Below are 14,552 nucleotides of genomic sequence, written 5' to 3' on the forward strand. Positions count from 1 at the left end.
AAATATTGGGATAGTGGACTGGATTGGAAATTGGCTTTCTGATAGGTATCAAAGTGTTGAGTATAGGGGGGGGAGCATTAGAATGGATTAGTACTGGAGCTAGAAAGGTCACAAGTGAGGTTTACAGGATTTGGCACTGGGACACCATTCTTTTATACCTGTGATATTGTCACTGGATTATAGAGAGATATAATCCAGTGACAAAAATCATATCCTTTTGTAAACAAATAAAGTTTGCATGTGAATATCTTCATGACTAGGCAACTTGTATATAGGGGCTGAGGACTTCCCATCAATTGTGTGGGTGGTGACCCTATTAGAAGGGTCACCACCCAGACTAGTTAAATTATTGAGGTATTGCTATAAAGCAGTGAGTGCCTCTCACCAAAAACTCTGAGTGATTTCACTCTAAATCTCACTGTGTGACTCAAAAAGACCACTAAATTCATCACTAATGACTGAACCACTATAGGACAAGATACTCATTGGTGGCTCCACTCCCAAGGAAGCAAGCCAGTCCAGAGATGGACATTATTACACATTACTGGTGGGAGCTAGACTCAGAAGGGATACTAAAGTTGAATTGATGCAGATGTCATATTTCCCACATATAAGTAATAAAAAAGGTTTATAACCTTATTATTAAAATTCTTTGGATAAGAGACAGAGGTAAAATGTATTTTTCATTTGGTTACAAATTAAATTAAACTTGATAAGAAATTATATCCTTATTTAATTCCTTATCCGAACGAAAGCAAACAAACTTTGCACATGAAATATCTTCAAGACTAGGCCACTTGTATATATAGAAACTAATGACTTCACATCAATTGTCTTAGTATTTTGTTTGCTTACACTTGGATTAAGGATTAATCAAGGATATAATTTCTTGGCCAGTTTAATTTAATTTGTTGACCAATCTCATGGATGGGTTCTCTATTTTCCATAAAAAAATTGAGAAAGCTACAACTATGACCAAATTCGGAGCTCTTGATCCTCGTGTTCCCTCCACTACATACTGCCTAAGACTATCCTTCAAGAAATCTAAAAATTCAGTTCTCTTATTACTGCATACTGCAGTTAATATCACTATAGTTGAAGTCCCCCATAATGATTGTCCACTTTGCAGTTGCCAAATTAATTTGTCTAAACGTTTCCTGCTCGTTACCATCTATATTCCCTGGTCTATAGCAACATTCCACTAAATATCTTATTATATAAACATCCATCTAACACAATATACTCTCAAAGCCATTAGCGGTATTTCCACTGAGATTCTCCACCCTGAGAGAACATGATTCATCTCTTATCATGAGTAATGCTATTGCCATTTACCTCCTCTATCCTGCCGAAATATGCCTCACCCTTGATTAGAGAAAGAAGTTGGAAGTTTTATCACTTGCTTAGACCATAAATTATACATTTAGTTTAATCCTTTATCCAAGTGTAAGCAAACAAAGTTTGCACCTGAAGTATCTTCAGGATCACGGCAACTCGTGGCAAAGGTGGACTAACTTCCCATCACTTGCCTTAGTATCCCATAATGCAAAGCACATCCAAAGGACATGAATAATGCTATGAATTATGGGAAGGATCACTACTTTGTTTGTGTGAGCAAACTAAGTAGCCTTTATCCATGTGATATTAATAAATTAACCTTTATCACATGGATAAAGGATTAAACTAAATGTATAATTCATAGTCTAACCAAGTGAAAAAACTTCCAATTTCATTCTCTAATCCAGAGTAATTTAATAATAAGATGTGACACCTTTTGGCAACTTATATAGGGAAATATGACTTCAGCATTGCTTCAACCTTGGTATCACCTCTGGGTCTGGCTCCCACTAAAGAGACCTCAATGAAAGTCTAAACCAGTCTGGATAGTGACCCTTCCCATAATGCATAGCATTATACATGTCCACAAGGAGATGTGCTTTGCATTATGGGATACTAAGGCAAGTGGATGTGAAGTTAGTCCACCTTTGCCAAGAGTTGCCCTGGTCCTGAAGATACTTCAGGCACAAATTTTGTTTGCTTACTCTTGGATAAAGGATTAAATTAAATATACAATTTATGCTATACCCTTCGATTTCTATCCCTATTAGAACATCCTCCATAGTTAACCAAGTTTCACTGATACCACAATACAACAACCTTTGGAGATACTGAGTCAACCAATGCCACAAACTCATTCCTTTTATTCCTAATGTTCCTAGCATTTGCACACAGAAAAACCAGTGTATTGCCTTCTTATAGCTATTATTATTCCCCTCATACTCTACCTGGCTTTGTAATATAGTGTACATCCCCTTATTTCTCAAGCCACTATCCTCACATGAGGCCATCTCTTCAACGTTTCTATCCTGTGTAATTCTACTTTACCTGTCCAGACACACTCACTTGCCCAGAAAACAACTGCACACTCTTTCCAAATGTCTGCACCCTTCTGCATTCAAATGCAAAGGGAGCTGTCTCTTGATACAGGTCGCTTCTATCCTCCAACATACTCCACATATCCGCATATTCCAGATCCCTTTTGCTGTTCATTCTTGCTATCATCTCATTCATCATTACTGCTCCTCTCCTTCATTCCATATTATCATACCAGGGCGGTGAAAGAGAAATTAGTTTATTAATTTTTAAAATTTTTATTTAATATCCCAAATATGTACAAAGAAAAAAAAACAATTAAGGATGATAATAGAGTATTTCATAAAGAATAAGAGCTGCAGTACTACATAATTGCAGTCAAGATAAAATGGTATGTTTACTTCGTGATACTGTGATTTCAACAGCAAAAAAATACAATACTCATCAGCATTATAATACACATAAGAAACAGAAATATGTGAAATTGGAAGGAGAAACAAGAAAATCTATACTTATATGAAGATTAAAAAAAAAGAAAAAAAAAAGAAAGCAACTTATAAAGTAACATATATATTTATTATTATTATTACATGATACTTCCAGGGAGACTAAAGACTTATCAAGGGAGTGCACCTACTCTACAACTCTCTGTCTGTACCAACTGCAACGAACCACAACTACACCAATGCCATCTACCACCACTAGTATTTTCACAGACACTCACAAACATCCATGCCCATGGCAGGATTTGAATGCACAGCCTTTTGGCTGGAGAGCGGATATGCTAACTACTTGGCCAACCAGGCTGCCAATATTTAGGAGAACTATAACCAAATGAAAACATGAATTAGCTGTCAATGTTACTGAACAGCTTATAAAAATTTGCCAAAATGAAGAAACTTATTTTTCAAATGGCCTAGATGAGTCCAATGATATTACTGATTCAGCACAAGTTTTATTTTATATCTGACTTATAACTGCAGATTTTCAATGTTATGAAGAACTACTAACTTTGGCTACTCTCATGGGGAGAACACATGGAAAAATTATGTTCTTAATATTTTTAAAGATTAATGTTGGGAAGCAAGATTAATAACCATAATTTACAAGTGTTTGCACAGATGGTGCTGCTTCTATGAGAGGAAATCATGGAGAATTTGCTGCATTGCTACAAAATGAAATACAAAATTCCAATAACTTGATTTAATTTCATTGTATATTACATCAACAGAATCTTTGCGCCAAATCTTCTCTTTTCGAAGACACATTAAGGAAATGTTAATGATACTGTTAACATTTGCTTTATTGTTAACACAGCAAATGCTTCGAGGCATTTGCTCGAATACAGTTCATTTTGCAATGTGCTTCAAACTGATGAAGAAACATTAAGTGTGGATTTTCCTTATTACAATATGCAAGCCCCATATTACCTGAATCAACATGCATCATCATCTTCTGTGCCCACATCCCACTTACATGCAAAGAACATGTAAGTGGGATGTGGAAGCATGGAAAGCTGTGTCACGGAGTGACAAATCACACTACATCCTCTACCAAGAAGATAGAAGGGTGTTGGTGTGGCAGATTCCCAGTGAATATCTCTATCAGAGTGATGGTGTGATCCTGATTTTCCTTGTTTGGCCTCAGACTTCTGTACGTGGTACTACGAATACTGACCTCAGAGGTATCTCAACATTCTGGACAATGCAATGCATCCTACTTTGTGGCATTTCTACTATGTCAAAAGGCTGTTGATGTAACTGCACGGTTTGTGGACAAGAATGTCACCACACTTCACTGGCCTCCGCAGAGCCCTCATTTTAACCCTATTGAAAATAGGGTTGAAATCAGTTCATTCCAGATCTGTAGTTTGAACTGGAGCATTGGATGAAGTCAAGGAATGTCTGCCCCCACAATAATCCAGGTCCTCATTACATGCCTACATGAAGAATGGTCCAAAATTCCCATTGATCACTATTGTATGCTTGTGGAAAGTATGCCCCATAGGACTGCTGGAGTCATCACAGTGAAAGGAGGTCCTACATCTTATTAAGGTGGGTGTCATTAGCTGTTTTTTCCCAACACTATGGTGTCCATTGATTTCTTTCCAAACAGTGTATTATTATTATCTGAGACCTCCAGGTAGTCAAGGACTCATCGAGAGAGGCTATAAATTACCCAAACCAGCTGTCATACCTTCACACTAGATGCACTCACTATCCCCCTAAAGACAAACTATTCCACTCAGTGCTCTCTGGGAGAAAAACCTAGCTCTTACCCCCTTTTTTGACTGTAAATAAACTTAACTTCTATGGATTCCCCCCCCCCATCTTCTCTCCCCACCTTCCATATAACAAAAAATTCCATCATATGATATCCTATAACACCCATTCAAAAGTTTATAGACCTCTCTCATATCACCCTCTTTCTCCTGTTAACCAGAGTCTGCAATCTATGTACTCACAATCTATCCTCATAATCTAAATCCCATAATCTGAATATAGTCTTTGTAACCCTACTTTGCACCTTTTCCAAGCTGCTTTATCCCTTTGGAACTTGGGAGACCAAATCTGTGCATAGTAGCCCAGATGTGGTCTTATCAAAGCCTTATAAAGAGGCAAAATGACTTCCTTATCCTTACATGTCAAGGTTTGCTTCAACATCACAATTATCCTCTGAGTTGTATTTGCAACTTTTGCTATGTGACCTTTGAACTTTAAATTCCTTTCCACCAATATGCCAAGATCCCTTGCCTCTTCAGTTTCTTGTAGCATAACCCTGCTAATATATGCTGATTGAACTCTAATCACGCCAAAGTGCATAACTTTACACTTACTAACATTGAACTGACAGCCATTTTCATTTGCCCAAATTTCCAGCCATTTCAAATCATTTTGTAAGTGCTGAATATCAGTAGCATCCCTGATTGTCCTGCCTATCTTCACATCATCAGCACAAACAATTGCACATCTGATGTTAGACTCTGCTTGATGTCATTAATGTACAGACTGAACCCTGAGATACACCACTGGCCACCTTAAATCTGGCAGATTCACACCCACTGTAAACCACTTTTTGATATCTGTCTGTCAACCATCCCCTGATCCAAGTCAAGAGTTTATATTCCAATCCCATATTCTGCAGTTTATGCAATAGACTTTTGTGTAGTATCCTATTAAATGCCTTAGAAAACCCAACATTATCACAGTGTATCCATTCCCTTTATCCAACTCAGCCATAACATTGTTATAAAATATTTGCTAAAACATGACCTTTCTTTGGTATTTATTGAGTGTATGGCAATCTATATGCAGTTATAAAGGTACATAAGTCAAAATAAATATGTAAAAAGTAAGTGACAAACAAGTAGAATAAAACAAAGACATTTATACTTTCAGCAAACAAAGCACTTATAAGTTAAGATCAAGTTGTCTGATCCAGTCTATGTCCACGTGGTTAGCCTAGTGGCTTTGTGCTTCGCAACCATATGCCTGGGGAAGGAGTGTCCTAGGTTCGATTCCCGTCGACGACGTGAGGAGCTTAAGGATCTTCCTCAGCTATAGCAAGTTAGCCGGTCTTGGGCGTGGACAGCAGGGTTTTTTCCTGCAGTTTATCTGGGGTTTTTCATCCCGCAAGCAGGCAAACCGGTTGTGGACACACACGGATTACAGTCAGGAATACTGACCCAGCCATTGGCCTGATTCGTCAGCTATGCCGGTTCCAGAGTGCGGATAAAATTTGGGGGGACATAGATGGTGCCGTACATTCCTGTAAAGGGAACTTACACTGTATCATCACATGGTAATTAATTAATTAATTATCCAGTCTATAACAGGCATTGTCGCCTCCAGGAAGTCGTTTCTTTGACCTGTGTATGCACGAAGACTGCACTCAGTAGAAATGTGGTGGATTGATTGATTCAGTTGCCTACAGTCACATTCCGGTGAGGAAATTTTTCCCCTTGTACAGAGAGCTTGCACATCTTCCATGTCCGGTGTGAATTCTGTTCAGTGTTATCCATGTCTTTCTGCTCAGTTCCATACCCAGGATGTTGAGACCATGCCTATCAAACCAAGTTTGGAGTTGGGCATTGGTATTTATGCTCCACATTTGTTTCCATTGTTCTTTGGTATTGTATTTGGTCATTCTCAGTGTTTAGCTTCATAGAAAGGGGGCTTTCTTGATTTCAGTCTGTTGAGCTGTAGTTCTAGTATGTCACTGTGTATAGGCAATTCAGTATTTCTGAGTATTTTATCATATTCTCGTAGTAGAGAATCGTATCTTCATAGGTTTGGTGGTATTATGTTACTCAGCATTGGGAGTCGGTAAACAGGAGTTGTTTTTATGGTTAAAGTGATAAGTTGCATTGTGATGTTAAGCTGGCAGTCAATTAGTTTGGTATGGCAACTGTTGAGCCAGAATGGATCGCAGTACTCTGCCACCGAAAAAACCAATCCGAGTGCAGATGTTCTTAATGTGGTTGCTGCTGCACCCCAAGAAGTGCCACATAATTTCTGGATGATGTTGTTTCTAGTTCATATTTTTCCAGCTGTGTTTTCAGCATGTTTCTTATATGATAAGGTATGATCAAGTGTAACTCCTAGGTATTTAAGATATTTGCTATGGTGTAGAACTGAGACCATGAAGGAAGTAGCAGAGATGAGAATGCTTAGGTGGATGTGCGGTGTGACCAGAAAGGATCATCTGAGAAATGACTATGTCAGGGGAACAGTGAAAGTTACGAACTTAGGAGCGAAAATACAGGAAGCAAGGTTGAGATGGTTTGGTCATGTGATGAGGAGGGAGGACGAATATGTGGGAAGAAGGGTCATGCAGATGGATGTGCAAGGAAGGCGGAAGCGTGGGCGGCCAAAGAAGAGATGGAAGGAGTTGGTAGAAGAGGACTTGAAGATGAAGAACTTGGATGTGGTGACAGCCCAAGACAGGAAGGTGTGGAGGAGACTCATAATAAACAGTGACCCCACTTAAGTGGGAGAAGCTGCAGAAGAAGAAGAAGAAGAAGAAGAGGAGTTATGGTGTAGAACTGAGTTTCCAAATTGGATGTTCAGCTCGTCATGTGCCAGTTTATTGCTGAGATGGAATGTTGACACTTCAGTTTTACTTTGGCTTGGTTGTATTCTCCATTTTTTAAAGTAGATGTGCATAGCAGCAAGGTCATTTGTGAGAGTTTCCTCCATCTATCTTAGTTCTCTATTTCTGATGGCTAACGCTATGTCATCCGAATAGCAGAATTTTTTTAGATACTGTATCTGGCAGGCCAGCTACATATAGGTTAAATAAGAGAGGGGCCAGTACTGAGCCTTGTGGTAGGCCGTTGTTGAGTTTCTTCTGATTACTGATATTTTCTCCAAGAACAACACAGAAATATCTATTGCTGAGCATATTATTAACATTGTTCTTTGGCACAGTAGTACTTCATTAGTTTATACAGCATGCCCTCTCTCCAGACAGTATTGTATGCGGCAGTTAAATCAAGGAAAACTATGGAAGTTTTTAGATTTTGTTGAAAGCCTGCTTCAACGTATGATGTCAGCACCAGAACCTGGTCACAACAGCTGCGATTGGGCCTAGAGCCTTTCTGGTCTATTGGAACACGTTCAAGGACAGTGCTGCTTATGCAGTTGTACAGTAGTTTATATGCACAACTTAGTAGTGCAATTGGACGATAGTTTTGCAGGCTGTCAGTTGATTTTCTGGGTTTGGGAAGGGATATGATCTTAGCTCTGTTAAATTCCTTTGGCAATACAGCGGTATTTATATTTCCGAGAAGAAAAGGGCGAGCCATTTTTTGGTATTTTTGCCAGCATGAATAAGAAATTCCGGGTGAACTCTATCAAACCCCGGGGCTTTTCCCGTATTTGTATCAGCTAGTTCATTGTTGATTTCCTCATCGCTGAAGGGTCTTGCATATTCCGATTTGTCTTGTAGTTTTGCCTTCAAGTCTCTGATATTTAATCTATCATGTTGGCATTTCGAGATTCTAGTAATGTGGTTAGCAACTTGGTTTGGTGTGACATCCCCGAGGCTTTTCCCGTATTTGTATCAGCTAGTTCATTGTTGATTTCCTCATCGCTGAAGGGTCTTGCATATTCCGATTTGTCTTGTAGTTTTGCCTTCAAGTCTCTGATATTTAATCTATCATGTTGGCATTTCGAGATTCTGGTAATGTGGTTAGCAACTTGGTTTGGTGTGACATCTGTCTTTTTAGTAGTCATTGTTGTAGTAGTGCCTCCTAGCTTCTGTAATACACTCCACGCCTTCCTGCTGGAGTGCCTGAGGTCCATTCCCTCAACTGTTTCGATCCAGCATTGTTGTCTTGCTGCGTCCAAGTCATGGAGGAGATCTTCTGCAATTTCCAGATCACAGCTTTCCATAAATTTCTCATAGAGCTGTTCATTTTGTTCGTTCCATCCAGGGATATACTCCTTTCTGTAGCCCCTGGGGATATGTTTTTAGCTGTAGAGATGAGCTCCTACAAATCTATTGTAGTTATTGGGTACAGGAGGTATGAAATGAACACACTTGTCAAGGTCAATGGCATATTTTTCCCAGTTCGCTCTTCGAAGATTCCATCTAGGGCAGGAATTGATCGGACAAGAGATATTTTTATGCCCACTTCAAGGAGGACAGGTTGGTGTTGGCTGTGAGAGAAGTCACTGAGAACTCTTCTTTGAGCAGGTAGAGGTTCATTCATGTTGATGGAGGTGACAAAGCAGAGGTCAGGATTATAGTCTCTTCTCCATGCTGCTGATCTGAAGGTGCCACGTTCTTTAGCATCAAAGACCAAGTAGATATTGGAAGTCTCAGCCCAGTCAGTGAGGGCTACGTTGCATTCATCATTCTGAGCATACTTCCATAACTCAAGGTGACTATTGAAGTCTCCTGCATATATAGTTGGGTGACTCAAAAGAGGGAGGACTTGTTGAGGCCACTGGACATTTGGTGGCGTGTAGATATTAGCAAGCATTAGTTTGCCCAGCTTCATTATCATCACGTGACGCAGTAACAAGTTCGATCTGCTCAATGTTGTTGCAAATGTTTGTCGCTATGCCATATGCATAGTGGTAAGTTGCTCCTACAAGCTAGTAGCCGTATATTCTCCTTCTTCTGTACAAGACTTCTTCAGTAGCAGCATGTGTTTCCTGGAGGAGTACAATGTCTATATTTTGGTCAGGAAGGAATTTTGAAACTTCCTTTAGTAAACCCATGCTGTTCCTTGCAGAGTATAGCAAGTTTGTCTACCCATTTCTGTATGCGAGTTCTTACCAACTTCTCAAAAATATTCACTATCACACCAAAGATACTGATAGGTCGTAGTTAGACACATCAGTTTTTGCACCATCCTTGTACAATAGAACTAACATACATTCCTGAGCTGAGATTCAAGTTATACAAACATGTGAAAGGCCTAGCCAATTCAGCTGAACATTCCTTCAGCAAACAGGCTGATATTCCATGAACTTCTTATCCAAGTTATGCAACAGCTCTTCAACCTTATTTTCATGAACCTCTAACTCTTCATCCAATGTAGCAGTAGCACTGTGCACCATGTTACATATACACCTGGTTGATATATCTTAGCAAAGTGAGCACTCATTAACTTCTGACACTCGAATATCATCTGCATTCAGTAAAGTTATTCTTTCCATTCATTCTTTCTTTTGCTTGCGGCATAACAATAAAATTCTTTTGGATAGCCTTCAGCTTGCATGGCCAATTTCTTTTCATAAGTAACAAATATTGTGTTTTCTGCACAATACTTGTTACTTTTCTGGCATGAGCTTCACATATTTCATAACTCCTCTCACTCTTATTCTCACAATATTCTTTCCACATCATCATCTTCTTGTGGATCTCTTGCTTAATAAGGTTGCACATCTGTTTCACTCTCAACCTATTTATTCTTTGAACAATAGGGATATATTTACTGCCTCATTTAAGCACTTTTTCAAAGATTCCCATGCATTGCTGTTTTGTGATGCAGCCATCTGTAGAAATTGCAGCATGCAAAGTTCGCTGGTCATGTTTTTCGATCTGCCGGCCATAATTAAATAAATAACATAAAAAATCATGCGTATTTTTTTTAAATTTAAGATACATACACATAATTTATATTTCGCAAAATCAAATTTACAGCATTTAAAAATTACAGTATGTATTATTACATGAAAGTTGTTGTGAATTTCTTAGTGTGACATCATAAATAACTTCGAATGTCTGCCTGTTTACAAGATCGTCGCCGGAGCTTTAAAAATTCACTGTGTATATACAGTGAAGTTTCATAGCATTATGTACTGACATAGATGAACATTGCTCGGCAAATCTTATGAAAGTCTGCAATCCTTCATCAGCTTTCTTCCACGTAACTATATTGGTCTACGTGCCATCATCCTCATCATCTTTCTCCTTTCCCAGTACATGTTCGATTATTTTGTCGACATCAAGAGAGAGAGTGACAGGAATGGAATTGTCTACATCCACCCAAGCCTGCACCTCCTCTTCCAAATGTGTTACTAAATCCAAGATGTTAAATATAGGACGTGTTTTAAAACCACAAAAATCTTCGTCACTTGATTTGTCATCTTCGAACATGTTCACTGGCCACAATTTATGCCAACAGCAACGTAAACTAATGTTCTTTATATTCTTTCAGGCAAGAGAAGAAGTAAATATGGTGTCTTTCAATGTGAACTGTTCTGAAAATCTTGGATGCTACCTTCATTTGCAGCGTTTGCGCATACCACCACAATTACGCGGTCTCTGTTCTGTTTAAAGCCCTTCGGCGAGACTTCCGTAACACAAGCCAAAGTCGACATGGGAAGACACTTCCATAACAATCTAGTCTCATCAGCATTATATATTTGTTCTGCAGTTATATTATTTTCATCCACAATTTTCTGAAACTGCTCGATAAACTCATTTGTGGACACTTCATTGGCATTCCTCTGTTCATCAGAAACATCTAACTTTTGAATTTCATGCCTTTCTTTAAATCAGTTAAGCCACCCAATGGAAAATCCACACTCGCCTTGTATCTTCATTTTCCCATGCAATTCCTTCGATTTTTCTTGCAGCATTAGTCCAGAAATGAGAGCTCCCTCTGATCTTTTCAAGGCAAACCACTCATATAACACATGATCTAATTCTTCACACCGGGATTGGCGTACAGTTTCCAATTTTCTGCAGCTTTTGTAGATTCTGTTTGCATCATGAATCTCTGGAGTTGGCAACCTTGTTTCTTTATATCGTACAAAGTTGAACTTCCAACTTTATATTCCTCCATTAATTTTGTTCTGCTGACACCTCTCTCCATTTTCACCAGCAATTCAAGTTTTAACTTCAAAGTGAGAACATTTCTCTTATGTTTCGTGGGAGTAGCCATAGCGACACCAGATGGGTTAGGAGCATACATATACAAATGCAGTTTGTTGGCGAGAGTTCTGACTGCACAATATACAAAACAACCCACGTGATCTCTCTTAGCCAATGAGCTGCTGAGAGCATTGTGTGAAGCATAGGTTCAGGAGTTGTGTGCTCCATGTGACTTGGCTGTACATATGACAGTGTTGCCACAATGCAAGCCCACTGCATATTTTTCATACCTCATAGGCTTAAATTTCGGGTTTAAATTTAGACTTTCGAAAGTGCTGTTGTTTTGGTATTGGCGGATTAATTGATTATCTAACTGTAACTAGATACTTCCCAAGAAAGCACAGCATGATCACTGTCACCAATTGGTGGTAAAATAGCCATATTCTTAACAGAGACCCTTCTGATGCAATGAGCAAAACCAACACTCCTTGATCTAGAGTTCCTTCTTTCACATGCTGCTTGAGAAAGTTGTCTTGCAACAATTTAATAAATTCCTCTTCTTTCTTATCATGAGACTTCTCTTCTACCAATCAATGTTTGGAAAATTAAAGTCACTCATAATGATCATTCATTTGGTACTCATAAGGCTGTGCATGGCAATGCATTTCTTTGTCCCCTACAACTGAGCCACCAGGTCTGTATCAACATCCCACTATATATTTCATTCTGTTAACTTCCACTTCACACAAGGCAGACTCAAACTCACTGCTACATGGGAGACTGTTATCATCAGTTTTCTTGCATTTCTATCATAACTGCACTTAAGTCATCTGATATCATTAGTAGTACTCCTCCTCCTCTCCTATCTCTTCTGTCATTTCTAAATATTGTATACCCATTACACTCGATCCCACTCACCATATCTTATTCTGATAGCTTAGGTTTCATTAATGGCAATCTTAGGCCACATCGTATTCAATAAAGCAAAGAACTTAACCCCTTTTTGTTTCTAATGCTCCTGGCATTTGTGTATAGACATAATAAATTACCACCTAGCGTATTCTTATAATTAGATATGCAATCTATTCGGTCTTGTTCTAGAATTTTCTCTTTTCTCTCCCCAGACATACTTAAAAGGTCTGAACTGAAACATATTTTTCCACCCCCTTTGCCACATACATAACCATGTTCAAAGACATAACTTTATCACGTTTGCATACCATAGCTGAACTTTCACACACATTTTGCCCATTCCTCCCTTGATGACCTAATTTCTCTGATTTTGCATTAGGTCTCATACCAAGAAGTAATTTCTCCAGGCTTCTGATGCCAAATGAATTCAAGTGCAGGCCATCCTTCTTATACAAGTCTTTTGTACCATTAAACACACTCCACACATCTAAAAACGCACATCCATTTATTCTACACAGCCTGCGAATGAGATCATTTGCTATCATCATCCTCCTTTTTTACTCAGTACTGTCATATCCAGATAGCAATCCTGCAATTTTTACTCTCTCACATGTCTTTCTCGCTTCTTCCAACAGACCTTTCATATCTTCTGTCACACTATATTTGTCTTTGCATTAGCCTTTTCAATTTCAACTTCACATAACACAGATTCAAAATCTGCACATGTACTACCAATTTCCACACTTGGTGGACACAAATTCTCTGAAATCATTAACAGTACTCTACCTCCTCCTTTCACCTTCCGATCCTTCTGGAAAATTGTATATCTTTCCATTTCTATTCCCAACAATACATCAGCTTCAGACAACTAAGTTTCACTTTTGAGTACTCCTTACATTTGTATACAGAGGTAGCAATCCCCTATGTCTTGGAGGTTATTCTACCAACATGCTCTACTCTACCTGCCTACCACATCTCTCTCTCTCTTCAGTCTTAACACTCCTGTTTCCCTGATCCTGATTGATTGATATTCATACTCGTCTCATCCTCACATTCCATCACTTTGCGCTGCTGCCCAGTTTCCTTCTGCTGCACAACCTGTTTAGCCGTGCTTTGATGTTTACAAGTACCCTTTAATTGTTAGCTACATTAACTTCTTGATTATGTGCTTTCTCAGCAAAAAAAAATAGCTTTTCTAAATAGCCTTTCTAAAATACTTATGTAAGATGTAAAACTGATGTAAAATACTGTAAATTACAAGATGATCATATTCCAACAATTTTTCATGAGAGGCCGACTGAAATTCATTGCACTTATCATACCATACCTTAAATTTTCTTTGATCATGCACTAGTCACTTTCATCAGCAATGCATTATAATCACCTGCCACTTACTATGAGAACAACTAGCCTTCATATGTCTACCTGCTTAACCTCCAGGAAAAACTCTCTCACTCTCTTCTCTCCTGCTATGTACTAAAAACATTTATTAGCCTTTCATTAGAATATTCAATCACACCTTACACTATTCCACCTACTCACAAAGGCCTGTAAAGCCTATAATAACAAAAGCATGCAAACCTATTCTTCCCTACTCTCCATACTTCAACAACATCCTAGTCATTTGCCTCAATACTGCTTGCATTGATTTTTATAGAAAAGAAATGGAGAAAAATCTTTCAATATATGGGAGGAAGAAGGAGAAAGCACAATTGGTAATCTGGTGAAAGTTGAGAAGTTCGGTTAGTAAGAGCATGATGTATAAATCTTTTCTTTTAGTGAGTTTGTAAGATGAACAGTGTGCCAGTCAATGTGGTGAGTGCATTACATGTGAATGAATTTAAGAAGAATGATCCACTGCAGGATGTTTGGCTGGTCTATATGAATTTTGCACCTATATGTTAATTAATGACTAGATGAACAGGAGGAAATAT

At 38.6% G+C, this 14,552-nt stretch overlaps 1 protein-coding gene across 2 annotated transcripts in view; it reads right to left on the minus strand.

Annotated features, from left to right (window-relative positions):
• Vps16A (vacuolar protein sorting 16) overlaps positions 1 to 14,552 on the minus strand; it is a 432,364-nt gene that overhangs the window by 109,597 nt on the left and 308,215 nt on the right. The gene's annotated exons all lie outside the window — the stretch shown is intronic.

The sequence above is a fragment of the Typopeltis vanoorti genome, chromosome 23 (assembly GCF_054136105.1).
Source record: "Typopeltis vanoorti isolate ZY-2024b chromosome 23, IOZ_Tvanoo_1.0, whole genome shotgun sequence".
NCBI lineage: Eukaryota > Metazoa > Arthropoda > Arachnida > Uropygi > Thelyphonidae > Typopeltis > Typopeltis vanoorti.